The sequence below is a fragment of the Pongo abelii genome, chromosome X (assembly GCF_028885655.2).
Source record: "Pongo abelii isolate AG06213 chromosome X, NHGRI_mPonAbe1-v2.0_pri, whole genome shotgun sequence".
Classification (NCBI taxonomy): Eukaryota; Metazoa; Chordata; class Mammalia; order Primates; family Hominidae; genus Pongo; species Pongo abelii.
The window spans coordinates 109,262,229-109,276,908 of NC_072008.2; the positions used below are offsets into that span (position 1 = coordinate 109,262,229).

General features: G+C 41.3%; 1 protein-coding gene across 24 annotated transcripts in view; it reads right to left on the bottom strand.

The window, feature by feature from the left end:
* LOC129053009 (uncharacterized) overlaps window positions 1-14,680 on the bottom strand; it is a 160,525-nt gene that overhangs the window by 13,577 nt on the left and 132,268 nt on the right. For 10 of the 24 annotated variants that reach the window (XR_010138999.1, XR_010138994.1, XR_010138995.1 and 7 more), the window contains 7 exons: window positions 12,115-12,970; window positions 11,828-11,968; window positions 11,647-11,696; window positions 9,734-9,836; window positions 4,476-9,338; window positions 3,977-4,084; window positions 378-471 (listed from right to left, as the gene is read on the bottom strand). The gene's annotated coding sequence lies outside the window, so the exon portion shown is untranslated. The remainder of the gene's footprint in view (window positions 1-377; window positions 472-3,976; window positions 4,085-4,475; window positions 9,339-9,733; window positions 9,837-11,646; window positions 11,697-11,827; window positions 11,969-12,114; window positions 12,971-14,680) is intronic. The other 14 variants (XR_010139000.1, XR_010139010.1, XR_010139009.1 and 11 more) reach the window with 12 other exon arrangements.

Below are 14,680 nucleotides of genomic sequence, written 5' to 3' on the forward strand. Positions count from 1 at the left end.
AAGCATATTTTATGAAAACTTCCCTTGAAAATCCCATCAAGAAGGAATTAATGGGATGTTCAGAAATATATACCCACACATAAACTAACACATAGACTATAGTGAAAATTATAACAAAGCCCCCCCGAGCCTTCACGATCTGTGATCTGAGAACAGATCACAGAAAATGAAGAAAAGGTCACCAAAACCATAATGTTTTAGATAACCACTTGTGCTTAACAAAATGTCCCCAAACAATAGCTATTTATTATCTCTCAGGATTCTATGAATTGACTGGGCTTTGCTGGGTGTTTTCTATTCTGTGTGGTGTCTGTCACCTGGGGATGCAGTCATCAGCACGCTACACTTGCCTGGGACATCCAAGAGAGCTCACTTACATGGATAGCGAATGGTGCTGGCATCTGCTGGGAGCTCAGCTGGGGCTGTTGCATGAAGCACCTTGGTTCAACACAGAGCCCTCTGTGAGTAGCGCTGTCAGAAAAAACAGAATACACTCAGTCAAATTTGAATTCCAGATAAACAATGAATAATTTTTTAGTGTAAATGTGATGGTGACTTTATGTGTCAACTTGACTGGGCCACATTTTTCAAGTATCTCAACATTATTCTGCACATTCCTGCAAGGGTGTTTTTGGATAAGATCAACATTTAAATTGGTGGACTTTGGGAAAAGCAGATTGCCCTCTATAATGTGGGTGGGCCTCATCCAATCAGATGGAGACCTGAATAGAGCAAAAATCTTAGCTCTTCTAAGCAAGAAAAAATTCTACTAGCAGATAGCCTTCAGACTTGAACTGTAACACTGGATATTCTCTAGTCTCCAGTCTGCCAGCCCACTCTGCAGATTTTGGACTTTCAGCCTCCATAGTCATGTAAGCCAATTCTTGAAAATTAATCTCTCTCTCTCTCACCATATACGTGTGTGTGTGTGTGTTTGTGTGTGTGTGTGTGTGTATACACACATTAGATTGGTTCTGTTTCTCTGGATGTGACATGCAATTTTTTATTTGAATACAACTGGGCATTTTGTATTTTTATTTGCTAAATCTGGAAACCTTAGGAGAAGAGCCTCTGAATATGTAAATTTAGTGACCATCTGAGATGACCTTCCCAATAAGTCAGGGTAGGTCATAGGACAATGAGCAGATCAGATTAAAAAAAAAAAAAGACAAAAGCTGGTAATACCTAGCGTTGGTGAAATAAAGGAGAAACAGACTTTCATATACACTACTGGTGCCACATCGAGGTATCCATTTTCTGAGGCCCATATTATTACAGCCGAATGACTTGAATGGCCTTTGTACAGAAGTCCTATTTCTACCAACAAAGGGGTTTCAGCTGAGGGTTTAGAAAAGGCTCATCAAGGCGACTCTGATGTGCATGCTGGTTAAGGGGCCCTCGTCGCAGGGGCAGGTCAAATTGACATATGAATTTCCTGCTCCAAAGAGGAAAGATAGCTTCTACTTACGGAGCAGAGTGTTTAGAGGGGCCCAGCTCCAGGTTCTTTATTTTAGTGTCTGGATTAGATCTCATGACAGCCCTGCTAGTGAGGTACCAGTATCCTCTCTTCTTCACGGATGTCCGTGACTACAAAGCACATGCTCCTAACCACAGAGCTGGATGGCAAAGAGGTTGCTCAGCAGGTCCACTGCCAGAACTTGCCAGCCTAGGCACCTTGAGTTGCTGGTGGCAGATCTTTAGCATCAAGACATATATTGTTAAGGAGCTTAATATCTGTTCTCCTTGTGTTTACCCTCTGTATTAGTCCGTTTTCACACTGCTATGAAGAACTTCCCTGAGACTAGATAATTTAAAGGAAAGAGGTTTAATTAACTCACAGTTACACATGGCTGGGCGGGTGTGTGTGTGGGGGGGGGCTCAGGAAACTTACAATCATGGAGATATGTGAAGGAGAAGCAAGTACCTTCTTCACAAGGCGGCAAGAAAAGATAAGAGTGTGAAGAGGAAAGTGCCAAACACTTATAAAACCATCAGCTCTTGTGAGAACTCACTCACTATCATGAGAACAGCATGGGGGGAACCACCCCCATGATCCAATCACCTCCCACCACATTCCTCCCTCAACACCTGGGGATTACAATTCAAGATGAGACTTGGGTGGGGACCCAAAGCCAAACCATATCACCCTCCCTGCATTTCCGGAACAACAACAACAAAAAAGACTTGGGCCTCTTTCCCCCTGTCTCAGGGAAGGTTTATAGCAGGGCTAGAAGCAGAAGCTGTCTGAAGCCAGTGTTTGCTTCATCCTGTGTGGAAACTTAAGGAAAGGATTGGACTGTCTGTACTTGGCAGGGAGGGGAAGGGTCCTGAGGACACAGAGAAGGGAGAAGAGGAGAGATTTCTCCAACACAGGGATGAGGTCAGAGGTCTACAGGTCCCTCCAGGAGTAGGGACCTGAGCATTGCTCCATGTCAATTTGGAGAAGCTCTGTATATGGTTCATCAAGGCTGGGCATTCATCCATGAGACAGATTCTCCTGTTTGGCTGGAAGGATAGATAGCTCAGGGTCGGGAATGGGGCTGGGGCTGAAGGTAACAAACCAGCTAGGGAAATGGTCAGCTCAGCCCTCAGTGGTAGGGACACATGAGTGATAATGACAGGGGCCTCCCAGGCTGTATCTGGAGGATATGTTTCCACAAATGATTATTTTTGGTCAAAGAGCATGACTATTTTTAGTATATACTGTCTAGTTGAAAGTTAAAATCTCTTTACTAGTGAATATCCCAGCCAACTACAAGATGAGAGCACCTGTTTCTCTAGATTTGTGCAATAATGGGTTTCCCAACTTTATTAATATTTGCTACTTTTATATCCTAGCACTATAATGTTAAAATACTTTTTATTTTTCTCCATCGGTATCCACATAAATGGCATATTTCACAAGTGCATTTCTAAACACAAACATAACAGTCCTAGTTTATGCCTCAGAATATGTCCTGGAATAATTCTAGAGTTTGATGAGAAAATCTGATAAGTGAGTTTGTATCTATGCTGTGTCCTGTTTACATTGAAATTGTGGAGTCATAAAAATCCTATACACTGCTGCAGGAGGACAAAACGGTACAGAGTATCTTTGCAGATATACTCGGCAACATATATGAGAGAAGCAAGCATGGCCCCATCAACTGCTGCCCTCTCAGGTCTGCACTGCAGAGAGTCTGTGGCACGGGTGCAAGAATGGTCATGGCAGCATGGCCAAAATATCAAAACAGCCCCAAAGTCACCTTATTAGAGACATCTCAGAAACAACATTTTTAGAAGAAAAAATTTCAATAAGTGTTTGCTACGGTTGGATGTTTGTCTCCTCCAAGCCTCATGTTGAAATTTGATACCCAGTGTTGGAGGTGGAGCCTAACAGGAAGTGTGTGGGTCATGGGGGTAGATCCTTCATGAAAGTCTTGGTGCCATCCTTGCTGTGATGAGTGAGTGCTTGCTCTATTAGTTCCCACAAGAGCTGGTTGTTGAAAAGAGCGCAGCACCTCCCATCTCTTTCCTCTCTCCTGCCATATGATCTCTGCACAAGCCAGATCCCCTTGGCCTTCCGTCGTGAGTGGTAGCTTCCTGAGAACCTCATCAGAAGCAGATGCCTAATCTTGAACTTTCCAACCATAAAAATTGTTAGCCACACAACAATTTTATTATGTTTTGTTTTGTTTTTTTCTTTATAAGGTATGCAGCCTCAGATATTCCTTTATAACAATACTAAACGGACTAAGATAGTGGTATAAAAATATATACTTTATTCCATTTACCCATCAGGAGAGCAGTGTGAAGAAAGCATGGTGAGTCCCATCTCACAGATTATCAAGCTCTGGCTCACAGAGACTAAGATCCTCTACAGATAAGTGGCAGAATGGCAATGAGGTTCCATCTCTTGACCCCCACCCCCAGCAGCTTCCCATTTGGAAGATGATAATTTTACACTTCCCCAGTATTGTGCCCTAAGGGTACTCACTCAACAGCCCTTCACGTTGAGGAAGAGGACAGTGGAGATGAAATCCTGCCCTTTGGGCCATGAGGCATAGCTGTGGGGTCATGGGGATTACCAGGTTTCTGAGGTTAACTGTGGGGTGAAATAAAGAAACATGTGGAACAAGAAAGAACAGTGAAGAGAACAGAAAACAGCAGGCCCTCCAGGGATCACCTCTACCTCTCTCTGTCTTTGCCCCTTCCCCACCCCATTTGTCCCCTGCTCTTTGTGACAGTATGGGATGTAACAGGAATCCAAGGTACTCTGAGAGACGACCGAAAGATGGGAAGAACCAGACCATGAGAAGGGTGAATCAAGCAGCACAAGTCCTGGAGCCTGTGCCCTGGGTGTTGGCTCACCCACCAGGCGCTCCATCTCTACTTGCTTCTGTGTGCCTCACCATCACTCTACCACACAGCAATGAAGCTCCCACATAACAGAAATATGCACTTTCTAAGGGAGGCTAGCAGGAGAAGTGACTTACCCGAGTCAAGAATGTCCCAGAGTTACTGGTTTGGGTTTGGTGCCAGGATGCAGAGAGATCTCCAGTATCTCTTGCTCCAGTGTCCTGTCCAGCAGACATAGTATGAGGTTTTCATCAAGCCCCTCAGGAGCGCAAAGGAAACATATTTCTGTCATATATAACAGGGTGGGGGGGAAATAGGAGGTAGGAAAAACTATGAAACAGTAAGAAATGGGGTGAGTGATGACTTCATCCCTGTACCCCAAACTCCACTCATAGGGTCCATGACTCAGTTGGATGGAAATGGTAGAACCGCTTTCTTCCCTCCCCCAGGCCCAGCAGGGTGTTCATTCCACCACATAGAAATGACACTGACTCACAGTGAAATTAGAAATGTGTGTTTTCCTTCTTCTCTCCATATGCTCTCTAGGTACAGGAAAAATAGTTACTGTACACTGGAGAAACATGACAAACACCATCCTTAACCAAATGATGAAGGTTAACATCACCAGTGACAGCATGCAGGCATCGTATACTCCCAGATATGATGTGACAAGAAGGGCACCGGAACTAGTGGTATTCCTTCTCAAAATCTGTAACCACAGTCAAATCACAAGAGAAGCAACAGACTGAGCCTGTACTCCTCAAGACTGTCAGTGTTATGAAAGTCATCTGGCAGTTCCTCAGATGAATAAAGAGAGTTACCACATGACCCAGAAATCCCACTCCTAGGTACATAGCCAAGAAAAATGAAAACCTATGTCTACATAAAAAACTCGTACATAAACGTATATAACATCATCACTCGTAACAGGCAAAAGCAGAAATCATCTAAATGACCATCAATAGACAGATGGATAAACAAAATGTGGTATATCCTTAGAATAGAATATTATTCAGCCTTTAAAAAATGAATGAATTCTGCTACATGCTACAATACGCATGAACCCTAAAAACATCATGCTAAGTGAAAGGTGCAAAAGACCAAATACTGCATGATTCCATTTATATGAATGTCCATGATGAACAAATCCACAGACACACAAAGCATAACTGTGGTTCCAAGAGCTGAGGATAGGTGCAGGTTTAACTGCATTGAAGCACAATGGGAGTTTTGGGGGCAATTGAAATTTCTAAAACTCAATTATGGTGATGGTTGTACAACTCTATACATTTAATAAAAATCACCAACCTTAAAATGAATGGGTTCTATTGTCTATAAATAATATTGCAAGAAATTTGTTTAAAAACTATTGGCCAAGGCTTCTATTGTACCACAGGAATGACCAAAATTTTTCATAAAAAGGCCTTGATGCACATGTCTTATATAAACACGAATGTACATAAAGCTGTAGCTGTATCCCAGCCCTGACTCTACGTCCTGTGTTCCTCCAATGACCTTTCCCCCACCCCACATGCCACCTGAAGTCTAATTCAGGTCTGATCATTTTCATGTCTTCCAAATGTTGTGATGGCTTGAGAGTGGGACCACAACAGGGTCCCGGGCCTTCCCTCTGTGACAGGATGCCAGCATTATTTCTTTCCTCACCCCTCTCCAAACTTTTTCACGTTGTTCCACTTTGGGGAGCCTAAACAGCACTAACATTCTGGGTGTCAGCATGACAATACTTATCAAAAGGTTACATAGGTGCATACACTAAGCACCAACAATTTCCTTTTTAAAAGTTTAACTTCAGGATGTAGTGAAGGATGTTGATAAGGGTCTGGTTATAAGGACTGCCATCCTAACAATACCTTCTCTTCACTGCTAGACCTGAATTTAGAAAGGGAGATCAAACAGGATGCAAAACCATTAAGAGGCAGAAGGAAGCAGAGGCAAGTGTGGTTGTCAGCACACACACACTTGCGCACATTCACACACACTCCCCCACACTCATGCGCTAATTGGGTTCTATTATCACAATACTAGAATTTTTCTAAGACAGTTTGCTGTGTTCCAAGAAGACACATTCAGCTCAGTGCAAACAGCCACAGGAACTGTGCCCTTCAGCAGAGCACAGACCTTGAAAAGATGCCAGTGTAGATAAAAGGAAATATCAGGACACTCTGAATAACATAGGGTTGTGAAAATTGATTATGTCACCTCCATAGGATGGAATTCTAGGAGGCAGTAAAAATAAGTTATAATGAATACAATGATGAGAGATGATTTCTTGCCTAACCAGTTAGCAATAATCAACATTATTTCCAGTGTGTGAGCAGACACTTACATACCATATTAGTAGGAATATATATGAGTAATAATGTTATCATGTATTGTGTTAACATAAAACTTTATAGATTTCATAATAAAAGAGTATTTTGACAAGCTCATAAAGAAATTCTTACAAATATATTTGCATATATGTGAGCAAAGATGTTATGTTTGCTACTGTTTATAATAAAACATGGTAAAGGAACTACATTTTTATCTCAAAGTGAAATAAATGTGGTACCATCCATATGATGAAACATCCAGTTGATGGCAAAAATAAAAACTAAAATTATGTTGTAAAGTAATTTAAAATGTTATGGTAGACATGTATTTTCATGGAAAAATTATCATAATAAAGTCAAAGGCAAGTTACAAAGATCATCAGTAGCCAGGATCCATTTTTGCTCACATCCATCTACAGCTATTTTTGCAGAGGACTCAAAGCATACAAATAAAAATAATCTTTTTCTTGCTCCCACATAAAGGCTTCTCCTCAGCATAGTGAGAGGCTGCACTTTGTTTGGAGGCCATAAATATTCTTTTAGCCTGGAATTGCTCCATTTTCCATCCAGACTTCCAGAAAACTCCATAGAGTGGGCTTGGGCCAAACTGCTCCTTCCCACCTTCCTGCTCAGACGTAAAAGCTGCAGTTCAGGCTTCTGTCACGAGGGGGCACCAACGTACCTTCATAGTCAAACCTCTACAAAGACGTTTACGCAATGAGCAAAAAAATAAAATACCCTCCACTAAAACCCAGTCTATGAACCTATGGACAGAATGATTCTAATTCTTCCAGAAAAAAATTGACAGGTGTAAAAGACCACTGCAAAAACGTGTACTCAATGGAGTCTATACAATGAAACACCATGTACGAGGAGCGAGCCTTGGCAGTCCTTAGCAGGCTGGTGTAGCAAAAACCAGGGCAGTGGGAGGTGAGTGGAAGAGAATGGGGGCACTGGAATGGGGTCTGGACGGCTGTGTCCATAGCGTCCCGGAGAGGGGATGCCTGAGAGGAGGTCTGGGAAGCCTGTACAGGTGTGGGGTAATGGAGAGTGAACACCCTACACCCTGGGAGGTGTGTTCTACACACAGTATGGACACCTCTACAGTATGGACACCTCAACCTGCACTAACAAAGGAAGAAATAAATCAATGAATGAGATGTGGATTTAGGGTCAACAGCAAATGGACCTGCTTTAATATACATGTGATTTTCCAAAGAAAACTTACAGTAAACAAACAATTCCAAGACATTTGCCACTCTTTGAAAAATGTACTTTTTTTCATTAGAAAAAGGAAAATAATAATGGAGTTAGATATCACTTCAGGCCAGAGTCAGGATTGCAGCTCTGAGAGTTTCAGACTAGGGGGTTCATCAACTGGAAGGGACAGATGGAGGTTGGGAGCTTGGCTGAAAACTTCAGTATCAGCCAAAGTTTTCTGGAATTATTCACCTAATGGTAGCAATCTCTCTGTATCTTTCATTTTCCTGTATATCTAAAAGCAAGATTAGTTCTAGACCACCAACCTCTAAATTGAAGGTAAAACTGTACCTGTGAGTGTGTATTTGGAGTAATTTAGCTGGAGGAGACACAGATACAAACACACACACATGTAGAAACACAGTCAATTCAATTTTTATCTATTTTGTTTCACTATAAAATCGAATACATTGAATGTTTTCACAAATTAGTGAATACATGTATACAATTCTTTTGTCAATCTCTTCATAAGGATTTTTTGTGTTCAAGTTTTTATCAAAATACTCTTCTCCTTAATATAAAGTTTCAAAAAATATGCAAAATTATACTCAAAAATAGGAATTTTATCCTGCATCTCTCACAGACCTGACTCCTGCCCCCTGACCCCAAAGGGTCTGCTGTCCCTAGGATGGCGCATACTCTCCAGACATGTCCCTGTGAGATGCACATAAACACGTTCGCCGCCCCCCCCACCCACACACACACACACTGTCTTCTCCAAAACTGCAATCACAGTTCTCATCTTGTCATTTCCACTTATTATAATTTATCAGGATTTTAAAATATTTGCATCGTATTAGTTCTTGTGGTTTTTGCATATTTAATATGTTTATTGTCCATGTATATACTTACTTGAATTTTCTGTTGAAATCATTGCCAATTGTTTTGTTAATGAGTATGTTTCACAAATCACAGACACCAACCCAACATCTGAGATGTAGTTTGAAAATGTTTTCTCCCCTGTTTTAATACAATGGTTACTGGGTTTTTATCTTTCATTTGGAAAATGTTTTAAATTTCCATAATGGGACTTAATAATTATACATGTCATAATTGAAAAAGAAAAAACATTGCAAAACACCTGGGGAGCACGTACTGTCAGCCTGGAGGGAGATTAGAGCATTCAGAGACCTGGAGGCATCAAGAGAAAATGATAAATCTTTAGAGTATTCCAGAGTTAGCTGCTGGTCAGGAGATAACAAAGTTTCTCCTGGATTCGCAAAAACTCCCCTAAAGGCAGCACCCTGATCTGAATAATGGTCATAATAATGGGTACCTCGGATAGCAGTTAAGATTAAAGGAGGCCAGGTGAGGTGGTTCATGCCTGTAATCCCAGTGCTATGGAGGGAGGATCTCTTGAGGCCAGGAATTCAAGACAAGCCTGGGCAACACAGCAAGACCTTGTCTCTACCAAAAAAAGAAAAAAAAAAGATTAAAGGAGATAAAATATAAAGTGCATTGGCTTACAGTAGTTCAGTGCATGTTACTTTCCTTCTCTCCAGCTCTCCTGTCCCAAGGCCAACACCTGAGCTTCTGCCTGAGCCCACTCACCACCTCAGGGATCAGCCAACTCATGTGGCCCTACACCCAGGTCTCTTGGTACAAAGGACAAGATTTCACCTCCTCTGTCATCTTCATCACCCAGACGGGCTGTGGAGTGGAGGACCCGTGGGACCACAATAGCAGGGGAGTGGAATTTGGCCATTTTTCAAGCCCTGGAAGCCCATCTTCTAGAAGGGAAGCTGCCCAGGGTCCTCTAGGGAGGGTGAAGGATGGAACCTCATTCCAATCCTGCCACTTACCTGGGGAGGTGACTTAGACTCTGTGAGCCTGAGTTAGTCATCTGTGAAATGGGACTGACCATACCATCCTTACAGAGCTGTCCTGAGGGGTTAATGAGAAAACCTGTGGAGAATACATAGCATGGAGTGGGACTTCAATGGCCCTTTAAATGCTGAGACACAGAAGTGGGGGCTGGCTGAGCCTCAGGGCTAAGGCAGGCATTGTGAAAAGTCATTTTTCATTGTTTCTCTCCTAATGAGAACACAGACATCCATATAAGGAAAGCAAATCTCTCTCTGATATGCCTTGAGTTCAAAGTTTTAGAGACAGAATGTTCCTACATTCTTGGGTGTTTTCTAATCTCATAAAAGCTGTTCAACGTCATGCCTCTGAGCAGACCCAAATCCACTTGCCCATACTGGGAAGGAAAAAAAAAATGATAGGGGTAAAAAACAAGACTGTAAAAACATATGCTCCAAGAAATCCATGCCATGAAACACCAGGTAGCTTTACTGCATCTTGGCAGTCACCAGTCGTCATTGGTCAGTGCAGAGCAGGCAGGAGGTGGCTGAGAGTGGATGGGTCACTGATATAGGACCTGGGCAGCTTGTTCATAGTGTCCAGGAGAGAGGATGACTGAGAGGGGTTGGGAGAAGGCCTGGGAAGCCTGTACAGGGGTGCAGTAATGAAGAATGAACACCCTGCTCTCTGGGAGGAACCTATCCACTTTATGGACACCTCAACCTACACCGTGGAGGGAAGAGATAAATTAACGAATATGATGTAGATTTGGGGTCAACAGCAAATAAATCTGCTTTAATATGTGAATTTTCCAAATAGAACTGGTGTCAGAGTAAACAAATCACTTCATAACATTTGTTACTCTTAGCAAAATGTACTCCCTTTTCATTAATAAAAGAACAAAAGACATGGAGATAGCTGTGATGCCTCCTGGTAGCCAAAGACAGGATTGCAGCATTGAGAGTCAGACCAGAGGCTCAGCAGGGAAGGGAGAGGGATTGAGGTTGGAAGTTAGCTTCACTATATCAGCCACAGGTTTTTTTGAATTATTGATCTAATGATAGCAATCTCCTTGTATTCATCATGTTCTAGGATATATAAAACTCAGATTGGTTACAGCTCCCGTCTGAATTAAAGATAATGCTACATCTGTGAGTGTGTATATGGGGTGATAGAGCTAGAGGACACACACACACAGATTCAATTAAATTTTTTATTTCTTTCATAATATAACATAATGAATTCTTTTTCAAATTAATGAAAATATGTGCATATTATCTTTGACAATCAGTACAAAACTGTCTTGTGTGTTCAAATTTTTATCAAAATATTTTTATTCTCAAATACTGAATTTTAAACAATATATGAATACATTCATAAATTGAAATTAATCTGCACTCTCACTGGTCCAACTCCCACTCCTTGATTCCAAGGGGTCTACTGTCCCTAGGATGGTGCGTACTCTCCAGATGTGTCCCTGTGAGGTACACATGAACACGTTCACCCACCCCCCCACACACACACACACACATTGTCTGTTCCAAATGTGCAATCACGTCCTCATCTTTTGTATCTTGTTGTTTCCACTTATTATAAATTCTCAGGATTTTAAAATATTTGCATCTCATTAGTTCTTGTGGTTTGTGTGTTTTTTAATATTTACTGTTCACGTATATACTTATTTGAATTATCTGTTGAAATTGTTGCCAATCATTTTGTTACTGACTATGTTTCACAAATCACAGACACCAACCCAATATCTGAGATGTAGTTTGAAAATATTTTCTCCCTTGTTTTAATACAATTGGTACTGGGTTTTTATTTTTCATTTAGAAAGCATTTTAAATTTCCATAATGAGACTTAAAAAATTATACATGTCATAATTTAAAAAGAAAAAACTTTGGAAAATACCTGGGGAGCCCATACTGTCAGCCAGGAGGGAGATTAGAGCATTCAGAGACCTGGAGGCATCAAGAGAAAATGATAAAACTTTAGAGTATTCCAGAGTTAGCAGCTGGTCAGGAGATAAAGTTTTCTCCTCGATTCACAAAAACTCCCCTAAAGGCAGCACCCTCATCTGAATAATGGGTACCTTGGATAGCAATTAAGATTCAAGGAGGCCAGGTGAGGTGGTACATGCCTGTAATCCCAGCACTTTGGAAGGCTGATGTGGGAGGATCACTTGAGGTCAGGAATTCAAGACAAGCCTGGGCAACATAGTGAGACACTGTTTCTACCAAAACAGACAAAAACAAAAAGATTAAAAGAGATGAAATATAGAGTGCATTTGCTTTCAGTAGTTCAGTGCATGTTACTTTCCTTCTCTCCTGCTCACCCGTCCCAAGGCCAACACCTGAGCTTCTGACTGAGCCCACTCACCACTTCAGGGATCAGCCAATTCATGCAGCCCAACAACCAGGTCTCTCGGCACAAGGGGCAGGATATCATCTCTCTGTCTTCTTCATCACCCAGAGGGGCTGTGGAGTGAGGATGCATGAGGCCATAATAGCAGGGCAATGGAATCTGTTTCTCAATCCCTGGATGCCCATCTTCTAAAAGGGAGGCTGCTCAGGGTCCTCTAGGGAGGGTGAGAGATGGAACCTCATTCCAGTCCTGCCACTTTAGGTGATTTAGACTCTGTGAGTCTGAGCCTGGTTATCTGTGAAATGGGACTGACCATACCATCCTTACAGAGCTGTCCTGAGGGGTTAATGAGAAAACCTCTTGAGAGTATATAGCATGGAGTGGGACTTCAATGGCCCTTTAAATGCTGAGACACAGAAATGGGGGCTGGCTGAGCCTCAAGGCTAAGGCAGGCATTGTGAAAAGTTATTTTTCATTGTTTCTCTCCTAATGAGAACACAGACATCCATATAAGGAAGGCAAATCTCTCTCTGATATGCCTTGAGTTCAAAGTTTTAGAAACAGAATGTTCTCTACATTCTTGGGTGCTTCATAATCTCATAAAAGCTGGCCAACATCAGGCCTTTCAGCAGACCCAGTTCCCAATGCTGGGAACATGGGCATGTTTTTGAACTCACCTGGTGAGCTCAGATATCAGTCACAGCAGAGAAGCAAGGTGTGGTATTTGCCTAAGGGCTGCTCCTGACTGCTCAGTATATGAATATATTTGCAGAAAAAAATGTGGCCCCATCCACAGTCATCAGTATAGGGGTCCTCAGATCATGCATTATCCAGCCACAGCACGCCAGAATTTCAGCTGCCTGCTGCCTCCCTGAGAGGTAAAAGTCCAAGAGTTATGAGCATTTCTTTCACACAGTTTTCCCACGTTTAATAACTAATAACTAAATCTGTATTGCACTCAAAGCCCATAGTATTCCAATGGAGGTGTTTCATTAACTCCTTAATGAGATGGTAGTAGGGAAATAAATACGTGGGCAACTTCAAGGTTACATCTGAGATTAGAGAGCTCCTTTACATTAATTTTTGAATGTACTTAAGTTTACAGGAATTGAAGATTTTAAAATATCCCTCCTTAACCCCTTATTACCCATTCAGCAATAGGATATTTAATTCATTCCCTCTCTGTCTCTCCCTACCCCCGCTTCAAATTCAAGGTACCAAAAACAGTTCTCTACAGTCTCTGTTAACATCGTTCACTTTATTGACTCCTTATCCTCCTACCATGGCTTCTATTCCTTGATTACAACGAACAGGCTCTCCAGGATCACAAACCACCTTTTGTCACTAGGTCCAGTGTTTGCATAAATGTGTAACTATATTAAAATACTTAGTATTACTTTTAATGACCTCCTAAAATATGCTCACTGTGCAGACTGCTTTCACTTAACAAATTTGTGACAGCTTCCAGGCTCTGGAGAAACATGTACTGGACACAAATCCAAGCTGACCTACTCCCTAACTGTGTAGTCTTGGGCAAAGTCATTCTCTCTGTCCCTCAGTTTTTCGTCTATAAAACAGAGATTAGCCACAATATCTATCTCATAAGGGAGCTATGAGCAGTGAATGACTCAATACATATAAAAATCACTTGGTACAAGAAATTTTAGTCAATTTAAAAATTTCTTTAATGTGTCACTGATATTACTATCCTTACAGCCATAACAATATAAGACATAGACTGGTGTTTATTTACAATTAATGACATTTTAGATATTATTGACATTTAGATATTGTTTAGATGTTGTTAGTGAGTATATTAGTTTCCTAGGGTTGCCACAACAAATTACCACAAAATTTGTGGCTTTAAACAGCAGAAATTTATTTTCTTACAGTTCTGGAGACCAGAAGCCTGATGTCAAGGTTTTGACAGGGTCACACTCCCTATGAAGGCTTGGGAGGATAATTTTTTTCTTGCCTCTTCCAGCTTCTGATGACTCACAGCTTTCCCTGGCTTATGGCAGCATAACTCCAATCTCTGCCTCCTTCTTCACATGAGCTTCTTTCCTGTGTATGTTAAACCTCCCCGTCCTCTCTGTTACAAGGACACCAGTCATTAGATTTAGGGCCCACACTAAATCCAGAATCATCTCATCTTGAGATCCTAAATTATATGTGCAATGACTCTATTTCCAAATAATATCACATTCACAGGTACTAAGGGCTAAGGCTTGGACATATATTGTTGGAGGATATTATCCAACCCACTATATTGACATAGGCAGGTTAAAAAACTAAAATGAGATCTTATCTCTTTCATATAAATATATAAATGCATCCATACATGCATAAGTATATACATTCCTACATGAGAAAACTTCTAAGAAAATAATGCAGATGAAAACATTAGCAGGTCTTATCTTTAGGTATTATGTTTGAGGAATGGTTATTTTATTTTATGTCCTATGTTTTCACTTTTTTAACTGTAATAAACACCTATTGGTCTTATAAATATACAAAAGAATAAAATCACTGGGAAACATAACCATTCTCTGCTCCACCTACAGCAAAGCCCCTCTACTCA